Raw genomic sequence first — 18,775 nt, 5'->3', positions numbered from 1 at the left:
TTCAAATATGCTAGGGAATGGCTCTCAATCTGCAGCCTCTTAGTACTTTTTAAGCCTAACAATATGTAGTGAACAATATATGATTACAGCGGTTTTAATTTAGAATTGCTGGTATCGTTGTCCCGTACCACAAACTGCTAAAAGTGCAAATGTGACTCAGATATGTATCATAGTTTCTTTCTGCTCTCATAGCCGTCAGTCATAAGAATTTAGGCTCCAATAGCTTTTCCTTAATGGAGAATAATATAAGTGGTAGGACTTAAGCAGCTTTTTTACATTATTTTAACTTTGGTGAACTTTGTTCTAGTGCACAAAAAATGTATGAGAGAAATTGCGAAAACCACCACAGAATGCAATGTACAGCTGTTCGTGAGGAGGTTTTGATTGGGTAGCAAGGTTGCTGTCTGTCAGGGGTTTACTGGGGAAAGAGCCACATGGGAAGCTTGCACAGACCTTTTAGTTTGTTGTGGGTATTTCTAATCATTGACCATCTTCACAAAAATGTCAGTCTAAAAAGTTTAAGAATTTAATCTGCCTCAAATAGTTAGAAGAACAACTCCTCCTAAATGAGGTTTGGAAGAGGAAAGGTCAGACAGCGATGAATACTTCTAGAATGCTATTTGAAGCACCAAGGCGTGGCGGTAGCATGTCATTGTTAATGCATCCTAATACTATAATCTTTTGTTATGTGGAAAACACCAAATCCTGAAAAACAATAGGCAAAAAGAACCGTATTGAGGAATATTGCTTAGGGTTATTGCTAAATACTATTCCCCGTGTATGGTTTGCAAAGACAGAGCAAGTACATTTGTAATTAACTTTTGCCCTATATAGGAAAGTTCGTAAGTATGGTTGGCAGTACTTCGGCGCTCAGGAGCCATGTGGAGTTAGTAGTGTTGTTGCTAGAATTAAGTCCTTGAGTGTCTTCATAAGTAACTTTTCTATTTTTGACCTTTCTACCTCTTAAAAGTTTCCCTGTCAGCTTGTTAAATTGCTCCCAGGATTCTACCTGAATGGAGTGCTGGAAAACGTACTCACAAAGTGCTGGTTCAGATGCTGACCCAGTGTCTGTGAGGCAGGGAATTCTGCTTACCAGAAAGGAGCCTCCGTACGTCATCCTAATTCCATTTTCAGTTTGAAGCTTTAAAATTGTATTTTCGTGGTATATGCTGAGGAGATATCGTACCAGAGGGGTAACATAAGAACAGTTGTTAAACAGCAGGATCAAAATCTCCAGGAGCTTGGTCTACTCTAGCACAAATAGTCGCAGCAGTTTCTGGGTGCCACATTTCTGAAAGCTAAGTGCTGTACAAGCATATACATCCCAACAATATCTGAAGTTTGTTCTGCAAATTGTTGTTTTTGGGGTGTTAGGGGCATAAGGAGGGTGAAATTGGATTTAATGATTTATTTCTGCTCTGTCATATAGCCTGAAGTCACGAGTTATTTGTCACCATGAACACCATCATCTCTTGCTGCATATAGAAAACAGAGGCTTTGTATTCGAAAGGCCAGTCTCAGCTATTCGTTATGTAAATCCACCCTGGAGCAGCTGTTTAAATCATTATTTCGCAACTCATTACGATCACCCTGATGTCTGTATTTTAGTTATTAATGTTTCCAGAAAATGAAAGGTGAACAAGAGAAAGGCAGTCCAGATATGATCCAGTACTCTCATGCTCTGGCTCAGCATGTTCCTAGCACGGATGAGGGCTGCGGAGACTGCAGGTTGCTGGTAAGCAGTGCTCCATTGCTCCGTTCCACCTTTCCAGTAGTTACTGGCACTGGAACTGTAGCTCTGACAAGATACAAATCTAGCACCTCTGTTAGTCTTCAGTCTGGAAATTTGCACAATACCTTGATCATTTCTCTGATTGGTGCCGCTTCTAAAATTCTCTTGGATGAAGAAAAAAATAATCTTCGGGAAATCTGATAGCTACTTTTTGAGTGGATGAGGGGAAGTGCAGCATCTTCCCTATATCCATGAACTGTTATGACTTTTGGTAAGCACCATGCAGTTAGGTTGCAATTTGACAACCTAGAGTTGTTTTAAGAGCCTAGCTTCTTATGCAGCTTAATAAAATGCTTGCCTTTATCTCACAGATGTCATGTTAATAGGGTGCTGCATAGACCAAACAAGGAATGTGAGTTTCATACTGTGTAAAAAGATGAAGTAGAAATTAAGTTAAGAAATGTAGTTGTTTATACTATTCACATTTGATCAGCTTCTTGTGATTATGACCTGCATAACAATAAAACACATTTGCAGCCTACTTCTATTTAGAAAATCTAAAGGAGGTAAACAAGTTCTTAAATAGTCTTGATCTTTGAGTAGATGGTATTTTTCTGAGCTGCTTCTTGTCTCATTTTTTTAAAATTAAAGAATTGCTGTTAGAGCTCTGATCCAGCTTTTGTTGAAGCAAACACAGGTCTGACTTCATCAGGAGCTGGACTTGAGACTCTTCACAGTTCTACTAAAATTTTCTGCTTAGAATAGAATTCTTCTTAATGTCGTTGCAACATGTCACACATTAAATCTGTCGTGGTAGATTATGAATAAGGGTTAAGTCATGAAGTGCACAGGTGTTTTTAGTGTTAGTAACAATTGGTGGTACAGAATATGAAAAAACTTTTGAAACTAGTGTAAGATTTGTTTGTAAGAAAAAACTGCATGTTTAGCTTCCATAGCATAGTATATACATAGCAACAACAGGTGTCTAATTTGAGATATTTCAAGCTTTTAAGTTGTCAGTCGAGTTTGCTTTATTTTTCAAGTGCATTTTGATTCACTCTGCTGTCTCCACTGAGACTTGAGTGATAGTGAACACGTTTGCAGTTCTCGTATTTCCCTTTTTCTTAAAAAATATTGTGGAGTAGTTGCCATAATAATATATATTTAACAAATATATTCTGTGTTAGTATGCTTCAATACTGGTCTTTAGGAATAAGAAAAATGAGGTGAAAGGCTGAGGCAGTCTCAAAATAATGAGAAGGATGGACAGACATGAAACAAATGATCCTGTTGAGAGAATTTTGACTTTAAAAATAGTTAATGAAATGCTTCAGTGGTATTACTGAAGCTCGGAAATGGGGTGTACTTCAATTAATAAATTGAAATGTTAAAGGAATTGGGGAAACAAAACAGGAATTTGAGAAGTGCTGTCTCTGTTGCTGACTTCCAATGGCATGGTATATAGCTGTGGCGTGTGGTTTTCTGTAATACACCTAAAATTTATCTTAAGATATTGGAATCATTAAGTGATGAGTAGGAGTTAGCAGGGAAAAAAAAAAAACACACATAATACTAATTTAGTCTCTGAGTAGTTATGTTCATGTGAGATGGTGAACTGATAGTCCAGATGAACCCTTCCATTTCTCTGTCGGTAGGTTCTAGTGTGGGCATTGCAGTCAGCTTCTAATTCTTGAGGGAGAGGACGTGATGGGAACCTTCAGATTTTTGAAGGGCAGCTCGTGCTGCGAACGCCCTGTTACCGTGTACCTCTTTATGTGCCTCACTTGTACCTGAGGACTCACTGTCCAAGCAGAGAGTACTTTAAACGATGGGAAACGAGCCCAGCAGTGACACTGAAGCGAAAAATAGTCCAGTTCATTTACCTATGCCATAATATTTGTTTTCATAGAATCAATATGTTGTAATTTTTAGTAATTTTTAAGTAGGAAATGGAACTGTTGTAGCAGTATTCTATTTGCTGTTAATAGTCGCTATGATACGGAGAGTCTTCCTCAGAGGTCTCCAGATTCTACTAAGCTGAAGGGCTGCCTGTACTGCACGAAGCTACAGAGAAGTGAAGGGATGGTAGCTGCCCCTTTGCAAGAAAGACTCATTAGGTGTTTGGACTGCTGAAAGCTTCCAGGTCTTGCGCACGAGGCCTCTCTCAAGCACTGCAGGTTGGAGGCAGCTTGCTGGTTTTGCATCCTTCTGCTGCTGAAACACCATTCACAGCACCTCATGGGCTTCCACAGCTTGGCGTTGGGTAAAAGGCAGTTTCCTCTTGTGAGGAGGTGGGGTGGGATTGTTGTTGTGATTTTTGCACAGGTTAGCCACCGAGATGAGACACCTGCCCCTGAGCGTGAGTGGGAATGAAGGAGGAAGGTTGCAAACGTGGAATGGATTGATGCAGTGATGCAATGAAGTGTCCGAGTGGATTATTTTAGTCAGGACAGGTTACAGCTAAAAAGTGTGGTGGTTATATAAAGTATGCTCATAAACCACACTTCTGTCTGTATCTATTGTTAAGCAGTTAACTTTATTTAGACTTCATGTATGTCAGATGGGTTTGATCTTGTATTCACTGAAGACCCGTATGGATTTTGCATTTGAGTTTCATAGGCTTCATTCAGGTACCCAGTGCACTCTGGTTTTGGGTTTTTTTTTAATAAACGTCTTCCTGAATGCTCTCAATTCACGTGCCAAGGCCAGTGCTTTTACAGTGTTTAGTTCTGGCCTTGGTAATTTCAGCTTGTGTAAATCTGCAGTAAGTGTTGCTCTGCTGAGAATTTCATTACTTTGGAATGGAAATCTCAATCCTTGTGTTACAACAGTTTTTTCAGTTTAAGAAACAAGTATTGTCCTCTGAATAACTAATGAGAAGATATCTAATAACTACAAGTGATATTTAATCTTTTAGCAACAAAATTTTGCTTCCAGGATTTAAACTTCCTTTACAAAAGTATAGCTGAGGGAAATGTTTTCGTCAGCAAAATATCTGCATCAGTCCCAAGTAGATGATATTTCTGACTGATGGAGAAATCAAAATTTTAAGAACAAATGGGTAAATTATAAAAGATATGTATGAAATGATACTTTACACTTGGACTTCAGCTTATTTTCAAATCATCTGAAATACCTTCTGCTTTTGTACATTCACATTGTGAGTTTCTGATATGTACTTACTAAATTCTGGAAAGAAGCATTTTAAGTTACTTTGCTGCAAAGTGGTATGAATCTGAAGTCTTTCAGGGATCCTCCAGTATTTGAAACTACATAGAATAAATCTTTGAACTCTCGTTGAACTAAAGGAAAGTATTTTACTCATTTTTGGCTGTCTGTTCAGAAAGTCTGCATATTAAAGCTGTCCTTTTACTTCTTCCAAAACAGGTTTTGTCCCCAGAAATTATAGTTTTGCTTTCTTGCTGCCAGAAAAGACTGCTGCAAACTCCTGTGCAAAATTTTGTTGATGACACTTTTCATCTAAATTGAACCAGTATATTCACTGTCACTGTAACTTTCTTCCAGTTTCCAGTCTTGAGACATTCGGCTTTGAGAATCTTGGGACCTAAGTTTTTACAGCTTAATACTTCCAGGCTGGCAGTCTTTCATTTGTTATTCATAGTAATACGAAATTTTTTCAAAAACAATTTCAGTGGCAATGTATTCAAAACATATTAAGGAACTAACTGGTATATGGTCAAAGTCTTGTTGAAAGTACCATGAATAGCCAACAGCACATCTCAAATATGGGTGACGAAACAATTTTATGAATTCATGAGTTTTGCCAAAGAATGATGGGCTTCTGTTTTCTTATCCAAGTGACTCATTGCATTGTTTCATTAGTAAAGTCTTGGTGTTATTACACTGTATAGTCTTACAGAATTTCTCTCTAAATGATGTACGTATACTGTTGATTTGATCTGTACAATGTAGAAAAGCCGAAGATCTGAATTTAGAAGTATTGGTGGGTGGAAGTCATCCTTTCCTGCCCCCTGGATCACTTGCTGCATCAATGTATCTCACTTAATTGTCAGGCATCTCTCAGGTAAAGAGCCTCTCTGTAAGGTCACCCTAGACAAAACACATTGTGTGAAGTTAATTTTAAGAATTAAATCTTTCATTAGCTCCTTTCCATTGAAGTAGATTTTATTTCAAGGGATGCTCGGTGGTGGCTAACTGCAGAATGAAAAGGGGATCAAGAATTCTGTATTTGATCAACACTTGAGTGTTCAAGAAAACATTATGCTTGTTTCTTGGTAAACAATTACTTGCCATTGTAGGTAACTGGAAAATTTTGTTAATCTGAAGAAAAATTTGACTTTGGTTTTCTCTCATTGGTGTATCTTTTCCCAAGTAATGCTTCAGACATTTAATCTCAGTCTCTGTGATTTGTGGTGATTCTGAACTACTTAAGTTTCTGGAGCAGTAAAATTTAGTCATGAATAATACTGAGGTCCTTTTGTAGTTCTCCCCTTCAGATCTCCCTCTGTAAGAACTGGAGTTAATTAATGGAATGGGCTCGAACTCGGCCAGCAGCTCATTTCTAAAACTCTGCTGTGGTTTTGGCTATGGGCCTGCTGTGTCAATGGCTGTGGGATTACAGAAGAAAATATCTCGTCTTAAAGACTGTGTTCCCTCAGAACTTATGTCTAGCCTTGTGTTGCAGAAGCAGCTTTGCAGTTAAGCATTGGGAAATTAGGTTGAATCTTGCAGTGTGTTTGGGTGGTTTAAGATCTCTGCATGGAAATAAGATTGCCGGAAAACTTCAGAAAGCAAATACAGCCCATTCGTTGATATTGGCAAGGAGATAACGAATCTACAGTCGAACAAGATATGTTTGATAGGAACAGCAGCTCATTATTGTTTCTTGATGTAATTTGGTCAATAAATGTAGTTCTCCTGCTTGAATACTACATTTTAATGAGCATCTCATTCTGTTTTAGCAAGATCCAGTAGGTCTCCTCGCTAAAGGAGGAAACCCACTCAAGCTTTGAAGATAACGAATAATCATTGAGTAGGGGAAAAAGCAGACTTAAACTCTATAAAATCAAAAATCCCTGACAGGCAACCACCTCTTCTCCCAGCTGTGGGAAAAGCTGATTTGTTTTCAGAATTTGCAGTGATAGGTGGCAGTTGTCAGCTTGAAGGTACTTCCTTGGAAATTCTTGTTCTTAAGGCAAAGCAAGTAAAGGAAGCTCAATATAGATGATGTGATGGCTCCAATTTTATAGATTGTTAGACTTCTGAAGTTTCAAGTTGTAGAGAAAAATGAGTTTGTTTCACAGAGAACAGCCCAAATTTGTCTCTAGTTATTTCTGTGATTAGTCTAATTTCTTATAAATTCAGTCTAATTCAACATTCTCTAAATTCAACATCTGGAAGAAGAAAACATGCTTCATATAATAAGAGAATGTGATTTATATTTGTTTTCTATAACAGAAAATTCTGATTAAAATTTTTGCAGTGTTACCACAAGTACTTTTTCCTTGGGTTTACAACTTAAGTGATATGGGTAATAGTACATCTGAACTGGCTAGCATGTTTCAAGTCTGTACAGTACTCTCATGAAGAGATGAAGTGGCTATTCAAGAGAGGTTTTTGGAGGCATTAAGAACCGAAACTTCTACCAACTTTCCTCTTCCCAAAAGTGTTGATGGAATTCGGCTTCCAAAGTGGAGATTTTTGTTATGGTTTCCTGATGTTACACATTTTTCCTGATACAATGGTAGTTCTCATAGTTACAACAAGCTAAGAGTCTGTTTATATGACTGAATTCCCTTGCATTTCCAACAGTTCGGAAGTAAACAGACTCTTTGTATGTAATACACGGAAGCAATTAAAAAATTACTGCAGCTTCAGTTAGGTTTTTTTTTCCCAGAAGCAAAGGTGAAACACTCCAGACTGAAATCCAGGATCGGCTTCTAAAGACAAGCACTCCTGTTGGCAGCACATCTTGCTGTCTTCACATGAGCCAGCTGTTCTGCAGAATTGTAATGTCACTTCTGTTTGGAAGTGATTTTCGTGAAGACTTTGAGGAGGAACAAGTTGAAAGCTTGTGGGTTAGAATTAAGGAACAGGCTCATAAGGGTGACATTACTATGGGTGTGTACTACAGGCCACCTGACCAGGAGGAGGAGGTTGAAGAGGCCTTCTACAGGCAGCTGCAAGCAGCCTCACAGTCACAGGCCCTGGTTCTCATGGGGGACTTCATCCACCCTGACATCAGCTGGGAAGACCATACAGCTAGGCATTCATAATCCAGGAGGTTCCTACAGAGCATCGATGATAACTTTCTGATGCAAGTGGTGGAGGAACCAACAAGGAAAGGCGCGATGCTGGACCTTGTGTTAACAAACAAGGAGGGACTGGTGGAGGATGTGAAGGTCGGAGGTAGACTCGGCTGCAGTGACCATGAAATGGTTGAGTTCAGGATCCTGCGTGGAGGAAGCAGGGCGATAAGCAGGATCAAAACCCTGGACCTCAGGAGGGCTGACTTTGCCCTCTTCAAGGAGCTACTGGGAGGAATCCCGTGGGCCAGGGCTCTCGAAGGCAGGGGGGTCCATGAGTGCTGGTCGCTCTTTAAACAGCACTTCTTCCATGCACAGGAGCAATGCATCCCCCTGAGAAAGAAATCTAGCAAAGGAGGCAGGAGACCTGCATGGTTAAACAAGGAGCTTCTAGCAGAGATCAGGCAGAAGAGAAAGGTCCATGGAATGTGGAAAGAGGGGCAGGCCACTTGGGAAGAGTACAGAAAAGTGGTGAGAGCATGTAGGGATGCGACGAGGAAGGCCAAGGCCCACCTGGAATTGAAGCTGGCAAGGGATGTCAAAAACAACAAGAAGGGCTTCTTCAACTACATCAGCAGCAAAAGAAAGGCTAGGGACAATGTGGGGCCGCTGCTGAATGAGGCGGGTGTCCTGGTGACGGAGGATGCGGAGAAGGCAGAGCTACTGAATGCCGCCTTTGCTTCAGTCTTCAGTGCTAAGACTGGCTCTCAGGAATCCCAGGCCCCGGAGGTAAGAGAAGAAGCCTACAAAGAGGACGACTTTCCCTTGGTCGAGGAGGACTGTGTGAGGGATCGCTTAAGCGATCTGGACGTCCACAAATCCATGGGCCCTGATGGAATGCACCCACGAGTGCTGAGAGAGCTGGCGGATGTCATTGCTGAGCCACTCTCCATCATCTTTGAGAGGTCCTGGAGGACAGGGGAGGTGCCCGAAGACTGGAGAAAGGCCAATGTCACTCCAATCTTCAAAAAGGGCAAGAAGGAGGACCCAGGGAACTACAGGCCAGTCAGCCTCACCTCCATCCCGGGAAAGATGATGGAGCAGCTTATCCTGGAGGCCATCATCAAGCAAGTGGAGGAAAAGAAGGTTATCAGGAGTAGTCAGCATGGATTCACCAAGGGGAAATCATGCCTGACCAATCTAATAGCTTTCTACGATGACATGACTGGCTGGGTAGACGAAGGGAGAGCCGTGGATGTTGTCTACCTTGACTTCAGCAATGCTTTCGACACAGTCTCCCATGATATCCTCCTAGGGAAGCTGAGGAAGTGTGGGCTGGATGAGTGGTCGGTGAAGTGGATAGAGAACTGGCTGAATGGCAGAACTCAGAGGGTTGTCCTCAGTGGCGCTGAGTCTAGCTGGAGGCTGGTAACAAGTGGTGTCCCCCAGGGGTCAGTACTGGGCCCAGTGTTGTTTAACTTCTTCATCAACGACCTGGATGAAGAGTTAGAATGTACCCTCAGCAAGTTTGCTGATGACACCAAACTGGGAGGAGTGGTAGACACACCGGAAGGCTGTGCTGCCATTCAGCGTGACCTGGACAGGCTGGAAAGCTGGGCAGAGAGGAACCTGATGAGGTTCAACAAAGGCAAATGCAGGGTCCTGCACCTGGGGAGGAACAACCCCATGCACCAGTACAGGCTTGGGGTGGACCTGCTGGAGAGCAGCTCTGTGGAGAGGGACCTGGGTGTCCTGGTGGACGACAGGTTGACCATGAGCCAGCAGTGCGCCCTGGCTGCCAAGAAAGCCAGTGGGATCCTGGGATGCATTAGGAAGAGTGTGGCCAGTAGGTCAAGGGAGGTTCTACTCCCCCTCTACACTGCCCTGGTGAGGCCCCATCTGGAGTACTGTGTCCAGTTCTAGGCTCCCAAGTTCAAGAAAGATGAAGAGCTACTGGAGAGAGTCCAGCGGAGAGCTACGAGGATGATGAGGGGACTGGAGCATCTCCCCTATGAGGAGAGGCTGAGGGAGCTGGGCTTGTTCAGCCTGAAGAAGAGAAGGCTGTGAGGGGACCTAATAAATGCTTATAAATATCTGAAGGGTGGGTGTCAGGAGGATGGGGCCAAGCTCTTTTCAGTGGTGCCCAGCGACAGGACAAGGGGCAATGGGCACAAACTGAGGCACAGGAAGTTCCGTCTGAACATGAGGAAGAACTTCTTCCCTCTGAGGGTGACAGAACCCTGGAACGGGCTGCCTAGGGAGGTTGTGGAGTCTCCTTCTCTGGAGATATTCAGGACCCGCCTGGACAAGGTCCTGTGCAGCCTGCTGTAGGTGACCCTGCTTCGGCAGGAGGGTTGGACTAGATGACCCACAGAGGTCCCTTCCAACCCCTACTATTCTGTGATTCTGTGAGGTGGTCTCTGGGCATGCAAAGCATAATTTGTTTCCGTACTTAACTATTGTTATTGAAGGACTGTCCACTGTAAACTTTAAAGATAAGTTTCCATTTAGGAATGTTTTTACTTGAAAGCTTTTGTGTAATCCAAAACTTCTACGCAACAAAATCAATAGTGGAGCAATAACAGCTTTTTGAAGCCAATTTAATTAAATTTGTTTCCTCCAAAGGTGATTTTTCTTATTTGTGTTGTTCTTTTGGTCTGCTTGGGTTTCTTTTTTTTAATGTTTCCAGCCCCAAATGCTCTACTCTCTGTACTATTGTCCTGGTTTAAGCTGGGATAGAGTTAGTTTTCCTCCATTTCCATGAGTTCAACCCTTTTCCAGGAATTCACACTTTTCTGGGACTTTGGCCCGTGAGTTCGGCGAAATCTGTGGGTTCTGCAGTTGCTGCTTGGGGACTGACTACGCAGTTGGTCATCAGGCCGTGAGAAAAATTGTATTGTGTATAGCTTGTTTTGCATATTCTTTAATAGTAGTAGTATTTCCTTTGTTTTCTTTCTAAGCTGTATCTATGCCAACTCAAGTTTTACTTTTTGTCCCTTCTCCTCCCCATCCCAGTGTGGGGGAGGCAGGAGTGAGCAACTGCGTGGTTCTAGGTGCTGGCTGCCGGCTGGAACCACAACAACTACATTAAAGCAACAACTCATTTGCATGATTGTTCACTAGGAAGGTGTAGATCCTGGTTCCAGAGGGTTGAGTAAATGGATACAAACAAACAAAAAAAAAAAGGCATTGATAGATCCTTAAATTAAAAAAATAAAAAACATGCAGGAAATGAGCATTTGATTGATGATACTATAGGGTTTCTTCTTACCACTGACTTTTTTCATTTATGTACATTTTGTCATAAAGAGAACTTGATAATGCAACGTCTATACTGTATATCTCCCTTCTCCTCCCACCGCCCCCCTTCCCCCCCAACGAAAAAACATACTAGTTTTTCCAATAGTGAAAAAACTGTTTGTGGCTTGGTGACCCTTCATTTTGGAGAGCCAGATCTCAGACGACAGACAGGTCGCCTGTGTATCAAGGATGTGCCTTTTTCAGTCCGTCTTGAAAATTGTCCAAATGTGGCAAAGTTCCAAGTGTGTATTTCTCCCAGCAGTTTTAGGCACGTGTTAGCCCATCCTTACATTTTATGTGATGAGTAAATTATTTATACAAAGTATTCTCTGCTGCAGAAACTAAAAGTACTGTGATCCAAAGTACTTAGGATTCTAAAGGTAAAGACATATCCTAAAAAACAGGAGTCCTTCGGCTGTGATCTGATTAGTGACCACCTTCAAATGTTCATTAGGGTTGCTTTGGGCAACTGGAGCGCATCCCATCAACATTTAACCACATTATTTAAGTAGTAAGAAGTTGATACTTTTGTTTCAAATATACTGTGAAGACTGATTCTCAGCTTTTTATAGAATCGTAGAATGCTTTGGGTTGGAAGGGACTTTTAGAGGTCATCTAGCCCAACCCCCTTGCAGTGAGCAGGGACATCTTCAACTAGACCAGGTTGCTCAGAGCCCAGTCTAACCTGACCCTGAAGGTTTCCAGGGATGGGGCCTCCACTACTTCTCTGGGCAATCTGTTCCAGTGTCTCACCACCCTTACCATAAAAAATTTCTTCCTTATATCTAGTCTAAATCTGCCCTCTCTTAGTTTAAAGCCATTGCTTCTTGCAGCAAGCCCTGCTGAAAGTGTTTTCCCCATCTTTCTTCTGGCCCCCTTCAGGTACTGGAAGGCTGCCGTAAGGTCTCCCTGCAGCCTTCTCTTCTCTCTTCTGAACAGCCCCAACTCTCTCAGCCTTTCCTCACAGGAGAGGTGCTCCAGCCCTCGGATCATTTTTTGTGGCCCTCCAACAGGTCCATGTCCTTCTTGCGCTCCAGAGCTGGACGCAGGACTCCAGGTGGGGTCTCACCAGCATGGAGTAGAGGGGCAGAATCCCCTCCCTCGCCCTGCTGGCCGTGCATCTTTTGATGCAGCCCAGGATATTGTTGGCATTTTGGGCAACCCCTTTCTTAAGCAAAGCATCCTTAAAGAGCTGCCAGCTCTCTTCTGCCCCCCTGTCCTTGGGGACCGTTTCCCAGGGGGTCCTACTGACTAACTCCTTGAACAGCTGGAAGTTGGATTTCCTAAAATTTAGGGTCCTGACTAAACTCCTCACCTTTCCCATATCCCACAGGACTGTGAATTCCAGCAATGCGTGATCACTGCAGCCCAGGCTGCCTCCAGTCTTGATGCCACCGATGAGCTTGTCTCTCTCACATTCCTGGTAAAATTGACCTCTCCAAATTTATTTGTATCTGAACCAGTCATTTTATCCATCCCCGCACACCTCGAGAAAAATAATTAATTTAGGGACATAGTTTATTTCACCGACTTTGAATGTCAACACCTAGTAAGGTAAATCTCACCCTCTGGAACTTCGTGTCTCTCTTTTAAGGCATAAAAATTTATTTTTAAGAGCGAAATATGTAAAGGATAGCTGTACTTGAAAAATGTGGTTGTAGCCCATGCTATGTTTCATTGAGCAGCTTTTTTCATGAAGAGTAGGTTTGATTGAAGTGAAATACTGTCCAAGCTCTTAAACGATTCCTTCCCTATAGCAATTTTTATGGTAAAGCTTCAGTATGTATTGGTGAGTTATTCTAAGAGTGTCTTTACTTGTGTATCTATGGAGCTTTAACTAAAAATGGAAAATTAAGTGGATTTCTAAGCAGAAAAGCTCAACAGTATTAGAATGTAATTGCAAATGTTTAGAGAGGTGCCTGACACCTTCACCTGTTCTAACACCATGTTATTACTGGAGAACTAAAAGATGCAGAAGGATGAATCAAGAGAGCTGGAAACCTTACTTTTAAAATTGCATCTATTTGCTAGTATGCTTCTGTTTGTCACCCCACTTATCTTTAAGCTAGATTTCTTTTTCTTTTTAAAGATGCCAATCATATCATTTGACTGTAAACATACTTCTAAAAATCATTCTCATGCTGTGACCTCACAAACAATGTATATACAGGGGGTTGTGCTTCATATGCAAGTGTAACACTGCAGTTTGCGAAGCCAGTCCTTCTTTTGAAGGACAATTTGAAGACTTCTACAACAAATAAAATAACTATTCGAATGTCAGTTAACTCTGTAAGTTTGCATACATATTTTTACCAAAATATAGTCTCTAGAATTTTATTTTGATATGGAGGGTTATATTGTGCCTGTGTAAAACAAGGAAAAGTAATCATCTTAATCAACTGCCCATAAGAACTTCATGGCTAAATTTTGCTCAGTAGACTTAAATCCTGGTAGAGGCAAACCTGTAGGCTTCTTAACAAATCAGGAAGAATTTTGACTGCGTTGATATTGTTTAAAGCTTTTCCTTGGTTTTATCTGTCATCTGTCTGTTAGGTACCTGCCAGTCTTTCAGCCTGTGTCTGATGGTGCAAGTACTGTAACAGCGTGCCCAGAAAGATGGCGAGCTCTGTCTCGTCGTTAAGGAGGTTGAGCATTATTGCTGAGTTATTCTGTAATCAACTTAAAGCTTTTCCCCACCGTGCGAGATCATGTGGTTGCAGCAAAACTGCTTCTCTCATCTGCAGCAACCAGAACTGCGGGGCTTGTTTGTTACTCCTGGCTTGGAAAACAAGTTACTGCGCTGACTGCTCGCTGCTCTTAAGTGTCTCCTCATATCAGAAAATTCACAGTTATCTTGTGTTCAAGAGAAGTGTTGTTACAGGCAAGTCCCTTAGTCAAGCGAAGGGAAAGGAGTGCTTCCTGCAGGGAGGGACTGCACAAATCGATTCTCTTTTTCAACATAGTATTCCAGCATATTTCCGCTGGGAAGACATCTACCTTCTAAAAAAGCGACCAAACAGAGTTTATCTGGACCTTAACTTGTTGCTCTCCAACAAGGTTTGCTGGGTTTTGGAGAGCGTGAACAGTGTGAAGGATCCCACTGACACCATATGTCCCTGTGCTGTCCCTCACACCTTCTCAGACAGTATTTGGCCTTTGGCTGTTTAATTTAGAGTATTGTTCTCTTCTGTTTAAAGTCTGCTTTTGCACTGGAGGGTTTTTTTGCTTCTCTGGGCAGATATGCTGCCTTCTTTTAAAGGACTACAAGGAATATATGGACTTGGTAAAAGTCAGTGAGGGATTCTCTCTTTAGGTCCACGTTTCAGGTGACTTAGGGAGTTAAATGTGTATTTCTATACCTGGTTTATAGACACACACACCTCTCCATGAAAACATTGAAGGAGCTTACAGCTTTACGTTCACATTATTTTTCTATTTGAAAAAATATATGCACTGAGAAATTCAGAAGTTTTCTGAATTTGGCCAAAATAGATACATAGAGAAATTAGGTTGAAAACCGTTTTTTGTTAAAGGTTTAAGGTGTTAATCCTATATGCTATTTCAAAGCTGCTTTACTGATTGAATTGTCTTTTCTTAAGATGTAGAGAAATTTTTTTGGCTTTAAGATTAAATGATGCAGCTCTTTTATACACAATATTTGAAATAATGGTACTTGCAAAATAGCAACAATATTCTACTTGTTTGCTGTGCCTGAATTATGTCTTTTAACTAATTTTTTCACTTTTCTTTGTCTGATGGACAGGAGGAGTTGTAACGCCTTGTAGGTTGCTTTTCACAGAGGATTAAAAATTCCTTTGCTGTGAAAGGATTATACCTAATATGCTCTGTTTTGTTCTGTATCATCCTTCTAGAAAGTTTTTACTAACAGAAAGGTATCTGTAGGTGTTTCTGTGCCAAAAATTTTATTTTCAAGGTTTTTTTTTTTTTTAACATTAAATTAGGTGTCAAGTCTACTGTAATGAGTGCCCTGCAAAGCTAGAGGGGTGTTTTTTTTCTCCTTATGCAAAGCTAAGAGGTGTAGCTGTGGTACGTTTTGCCTGTGGGAGTAACTTTAAACCATGTGGAAATGTTGGGTAGAAAAATGGGTATATGTTAGTGGTATTGGGTTTTTGTGGCATTGGTGTGCCCAGTAGCAGGTGAAGGTGCAGAGGACTGGGTTTTCTACACCATTGTAAACCCACAGGTGGATGGAAAGATGCTGAAAGTTACTGGTGGGTAGATGCGGTCTAAGGAACGCCTGACTAAATTGGTTGTTTAAGGAATATTACATTTCTGTTTAAAAAAAGAAAGAAAAAAAACTCTAAAATAATTAATTTCCAGAAGTGAAAGGGTATCTGAGAGATGTACCACAGAAGAAGACAACAGGGTTAGAAAGGGAGCTTGGCACTGAACATTTCTTTTTAGGAAGATTGAATGGAATGCTGTAATACAAATAAGAAACCTCAACATTATTATCTCAGTGAAAATTATTTTTCCTCATCATTTGCTATTATATGCTATCTGATTGAGGGAACTGTTCCCTGGGGGGATTTTTGAGATATAAACTGTACCAATTTGCTTGGTTTTTAAAGAGAAGTTATCTTTCTATTAATATCTTAAACCTTCAGAGCTGGTCTGTGTGTCCTTCACTTTTAGCTTTTATGTTTAGTTTTCTGCTGCTGCTGTGGTAAAGAAGTTTTTTATTCTGTTCCTAATTTAAAGGAATTAAGCTTTATAATCTCATATGGAAAAATTAATGTGGACAAGTCTAAAAACTTATAAATCATAAAGCACAGTTTGAACCACTCTAGCTGTTCAGGAAACAAAGTCAGCAAAAGCATTAAATAAACAGATGTATGATTATTAGGTCTCTGTGTAAGCAGTAGGTACCCAGCACTTCAGCAGAGAAGCAAATGGGGGCAGTGAGCGTGCGCGCTGGTACTTAAAGGTTGTGTCTACATGAGTGTTTTAGCCCAGGTCAGGAGCATGCCTGTGAAGCGGTGCTTTGGTGTGCCTCCCCAAGGGATCCGAGAGTTCACCCTTTCCTTTGGGTCAGTCCAAGCTGGGATGTAACTCCAAGAGCTTGCCTGCTGTGCTCTAGCCACTAACGCACCTTCAATCCCCAGGATGAGCTTTGAGCTCATCCGAAGTAAAACTCTACTTCTATTTTGAATTAGTCGTATGGCCCCTGTGCATGAATCCCATGTGTATTTTCTCGGTACATACAGTGTCAACAGGGCAATAGTAAATAAGTCACCTGGAACATTATTCTGTTTAAACTTTTGTGTGCTTGCAGGGTTGGGTTCATTTTTTATCACTTTTGATAGTCTTTTCTGTCTAGATAGTGACCACAATTTCATGTTATTTCTTCTTGATCATTTAAATGTTGGGACATGGCAGTACACTGCTTTATTTTAAAATTTCAAGTGGTAAATTACTTAAATTATAAGAGTGGCACTGATGAGTAGCAAAATCAGCCATATAACCAAATGAATGCATGGCTTAGTTTTTATAAAAGCACTCAATTAAGTAGATGAGGCATTCATATCTTGAAGCTTGTTAGTGAATTTAATGGCCTAAATTTTCAAGCTGTTACTAAAAATATACCTACTACAACTTCAGTGAAGTTGCAGATTAAATTACATTTGTGTTTCCAGCTGCTAATTAGTCTTGTTGGTACACAGTGTGCTTGTGGATGTCAAGAAACTGTAAGAAAAATACTTGAGAAAATGAATCTGAATATTCAGTAAGTTGGGGACAGAAGTAGTTGCAGTTGTCCGCAATTTTGCGGTTGGCCTTAATCCTGTAATACGTTGTCTGTAAGAATCTCCTGTCATCCAATTACACTGAAAAATTATAGTTCATATCAGAAAGTCTTCTCTTGGCTATGTGTGTGAGCAGTAATTGCAGCCTGCGGGAGGACTTAAAGGTGAAAAGCTGTAATAATTAAAAGTCGGTGCTCCGTAAACTAAGCTCCTGTTTAGGATGCTTACCTAGCAAGCAGCCCACCAGAATGTTGATCTACCCAACAGAAACTAGAAATCAAATTTGTGTTGTCTGTACATAGATGGGCTTCTAAAAGCAGATGACAGCATTGCTCCAGAAGAGGAGTATCTCTCACAAAAAGTAGCCACATAAGGGATTTTTGTACTTCGAACTTGTAGAAGATCCTAAAATTTGGGTAAGACGTGAAACTGGACCTAAATCTGAGATGGTAAAGAAATTTAGAATCAGTACGTTGCGTGTTCATTCAAATAAGTGTCTGGCACTCTCCCTGTTACCAGACACCTTCTGAATCAGAAACCAGTCAGGCTGTGTCTGGAGAAGAGAAAAGAGGCTACTGTAATATGGCACGTTTCCACAGTTATTCTTTTATTTTGAACTTTTCTTTTGGAGAAAGCTGAGTTATCTGTAATATGTACAAACACATAGTCTTATATACGTGGGGAAGAACCGAATAGGCAGTTTGTAATGTGTTGTGTTCTAGATCTGTGAGCTGCTGCTGCACTGAGAAAATCAGAAAGCTGAATGTGTAGTGATGAATTTATTCACTCTTATTTTCTGTGGAGTCTTAGTCATGAATTACCATAATCTCAGTGTTTTTAGTGTTATAGTGTTGGGTGTTCTGGCTTGGAACTGTGTTTATGCACACACACAAATGTAGGCACAAAACTAGGTATTTGCTACAGAAGTCCAGATGAGCAAAGGGAATGTTTCACTTGGAAAGCAAGCTCCTTCGATTCTTAGGATTTTGCTCCAGAAACCTTGAGTAGCCCCTGAGAAAACTTTCTCCTTTCCAGAACTTTGCAAGGAACCCCGCTCCCAAATTCAGAATGAGGATGTGTAAGACTCTGGAGACTTTCCCCAACCACAGGAAGCCGTTCCTGTTTTCTGTCTCTTCCCTTGTCTCCTGGTATCAGGAGTTGTCAGGGGAGAAGGGATTCAAATTTTCAGTAGGTTTGCAAATATAGATCTGTTGATATCTTGTCTTTAGAATGTATAGCCCAGGTTTGTTTAGCTGTGGTCCTTTTTTCTCTGTGACAGCTGAAGCATCAGTCTGTAAAACACTAGACACTATGCAGTGATTGCTTATGACTAGCATATCCACATTTGGGAAGTATGTGATGGATGGGTTTGACTGGTATTTAAGGCAATGAAGGATGAAAATAATGGGAAAAGTAGATACCATTATGGCAAGTCATGTAGCTGTCTGCTCATCTCTGTGCTCTGGTGCTGTTGTGCTGGAGGCAGGACTAGCGTGCTGCTGTTTTTTTGCAAAAGATTTGGAATGTGTTTGGGTGGAGGACAGGGAGAACAGGCACAGGCAAGGGATTGCCAGACGTGAATACTGTCTCCTCAAAGTCTGCTGGCACTCAGGTGGATGCCCCGGTGCTCAGCACTGGGAGAATCTCCCTTAACAGGGGAGATGAATGATTTCATGTCTCTGCAGGTCTAATCTGGCATTTGTTCAGCATCAGACCTTTCACATGATCGTAAATTTTCTGATGTTTCATGA

The 18,775-nt window shown here is 41.2% G+C and overlaps 1 protein-coding gene across 2 annotated transcripts in view; it reads left to right on the top strand.

Moving 5' to 3' along the window:
• The window catches only part of CTDP1 (CTD phosphatase subunit 1), a 125,290-nt gene that overhangs the window by 83,056 nt on the left and 23,459 nt on the right, over positions 1 to 18,775 (top strand). The window lies entirely within an intron of this gene.

The sequence above is a fragment of the Opisthocomus hoazin genome, chromosome 3, assembly GCF_030867145.1.
Source record: "Opisthocomus hoazin isolate bOpiHoa1 chromosome 3, bOpiHoa1.hap1, whole genome shotgun sequence".
Lineage (NCBI taxonomy): Eukaryota > Metazoa > Chordata > Aves > Opisthocomiformes > Opisthocomidae > Opisthocomus > Opisthocomus hoazin.
Note: the sequence above shows the minus strand (reverse complement) of the source record. Positions and strands in the feature narration are given on the sequence as shown.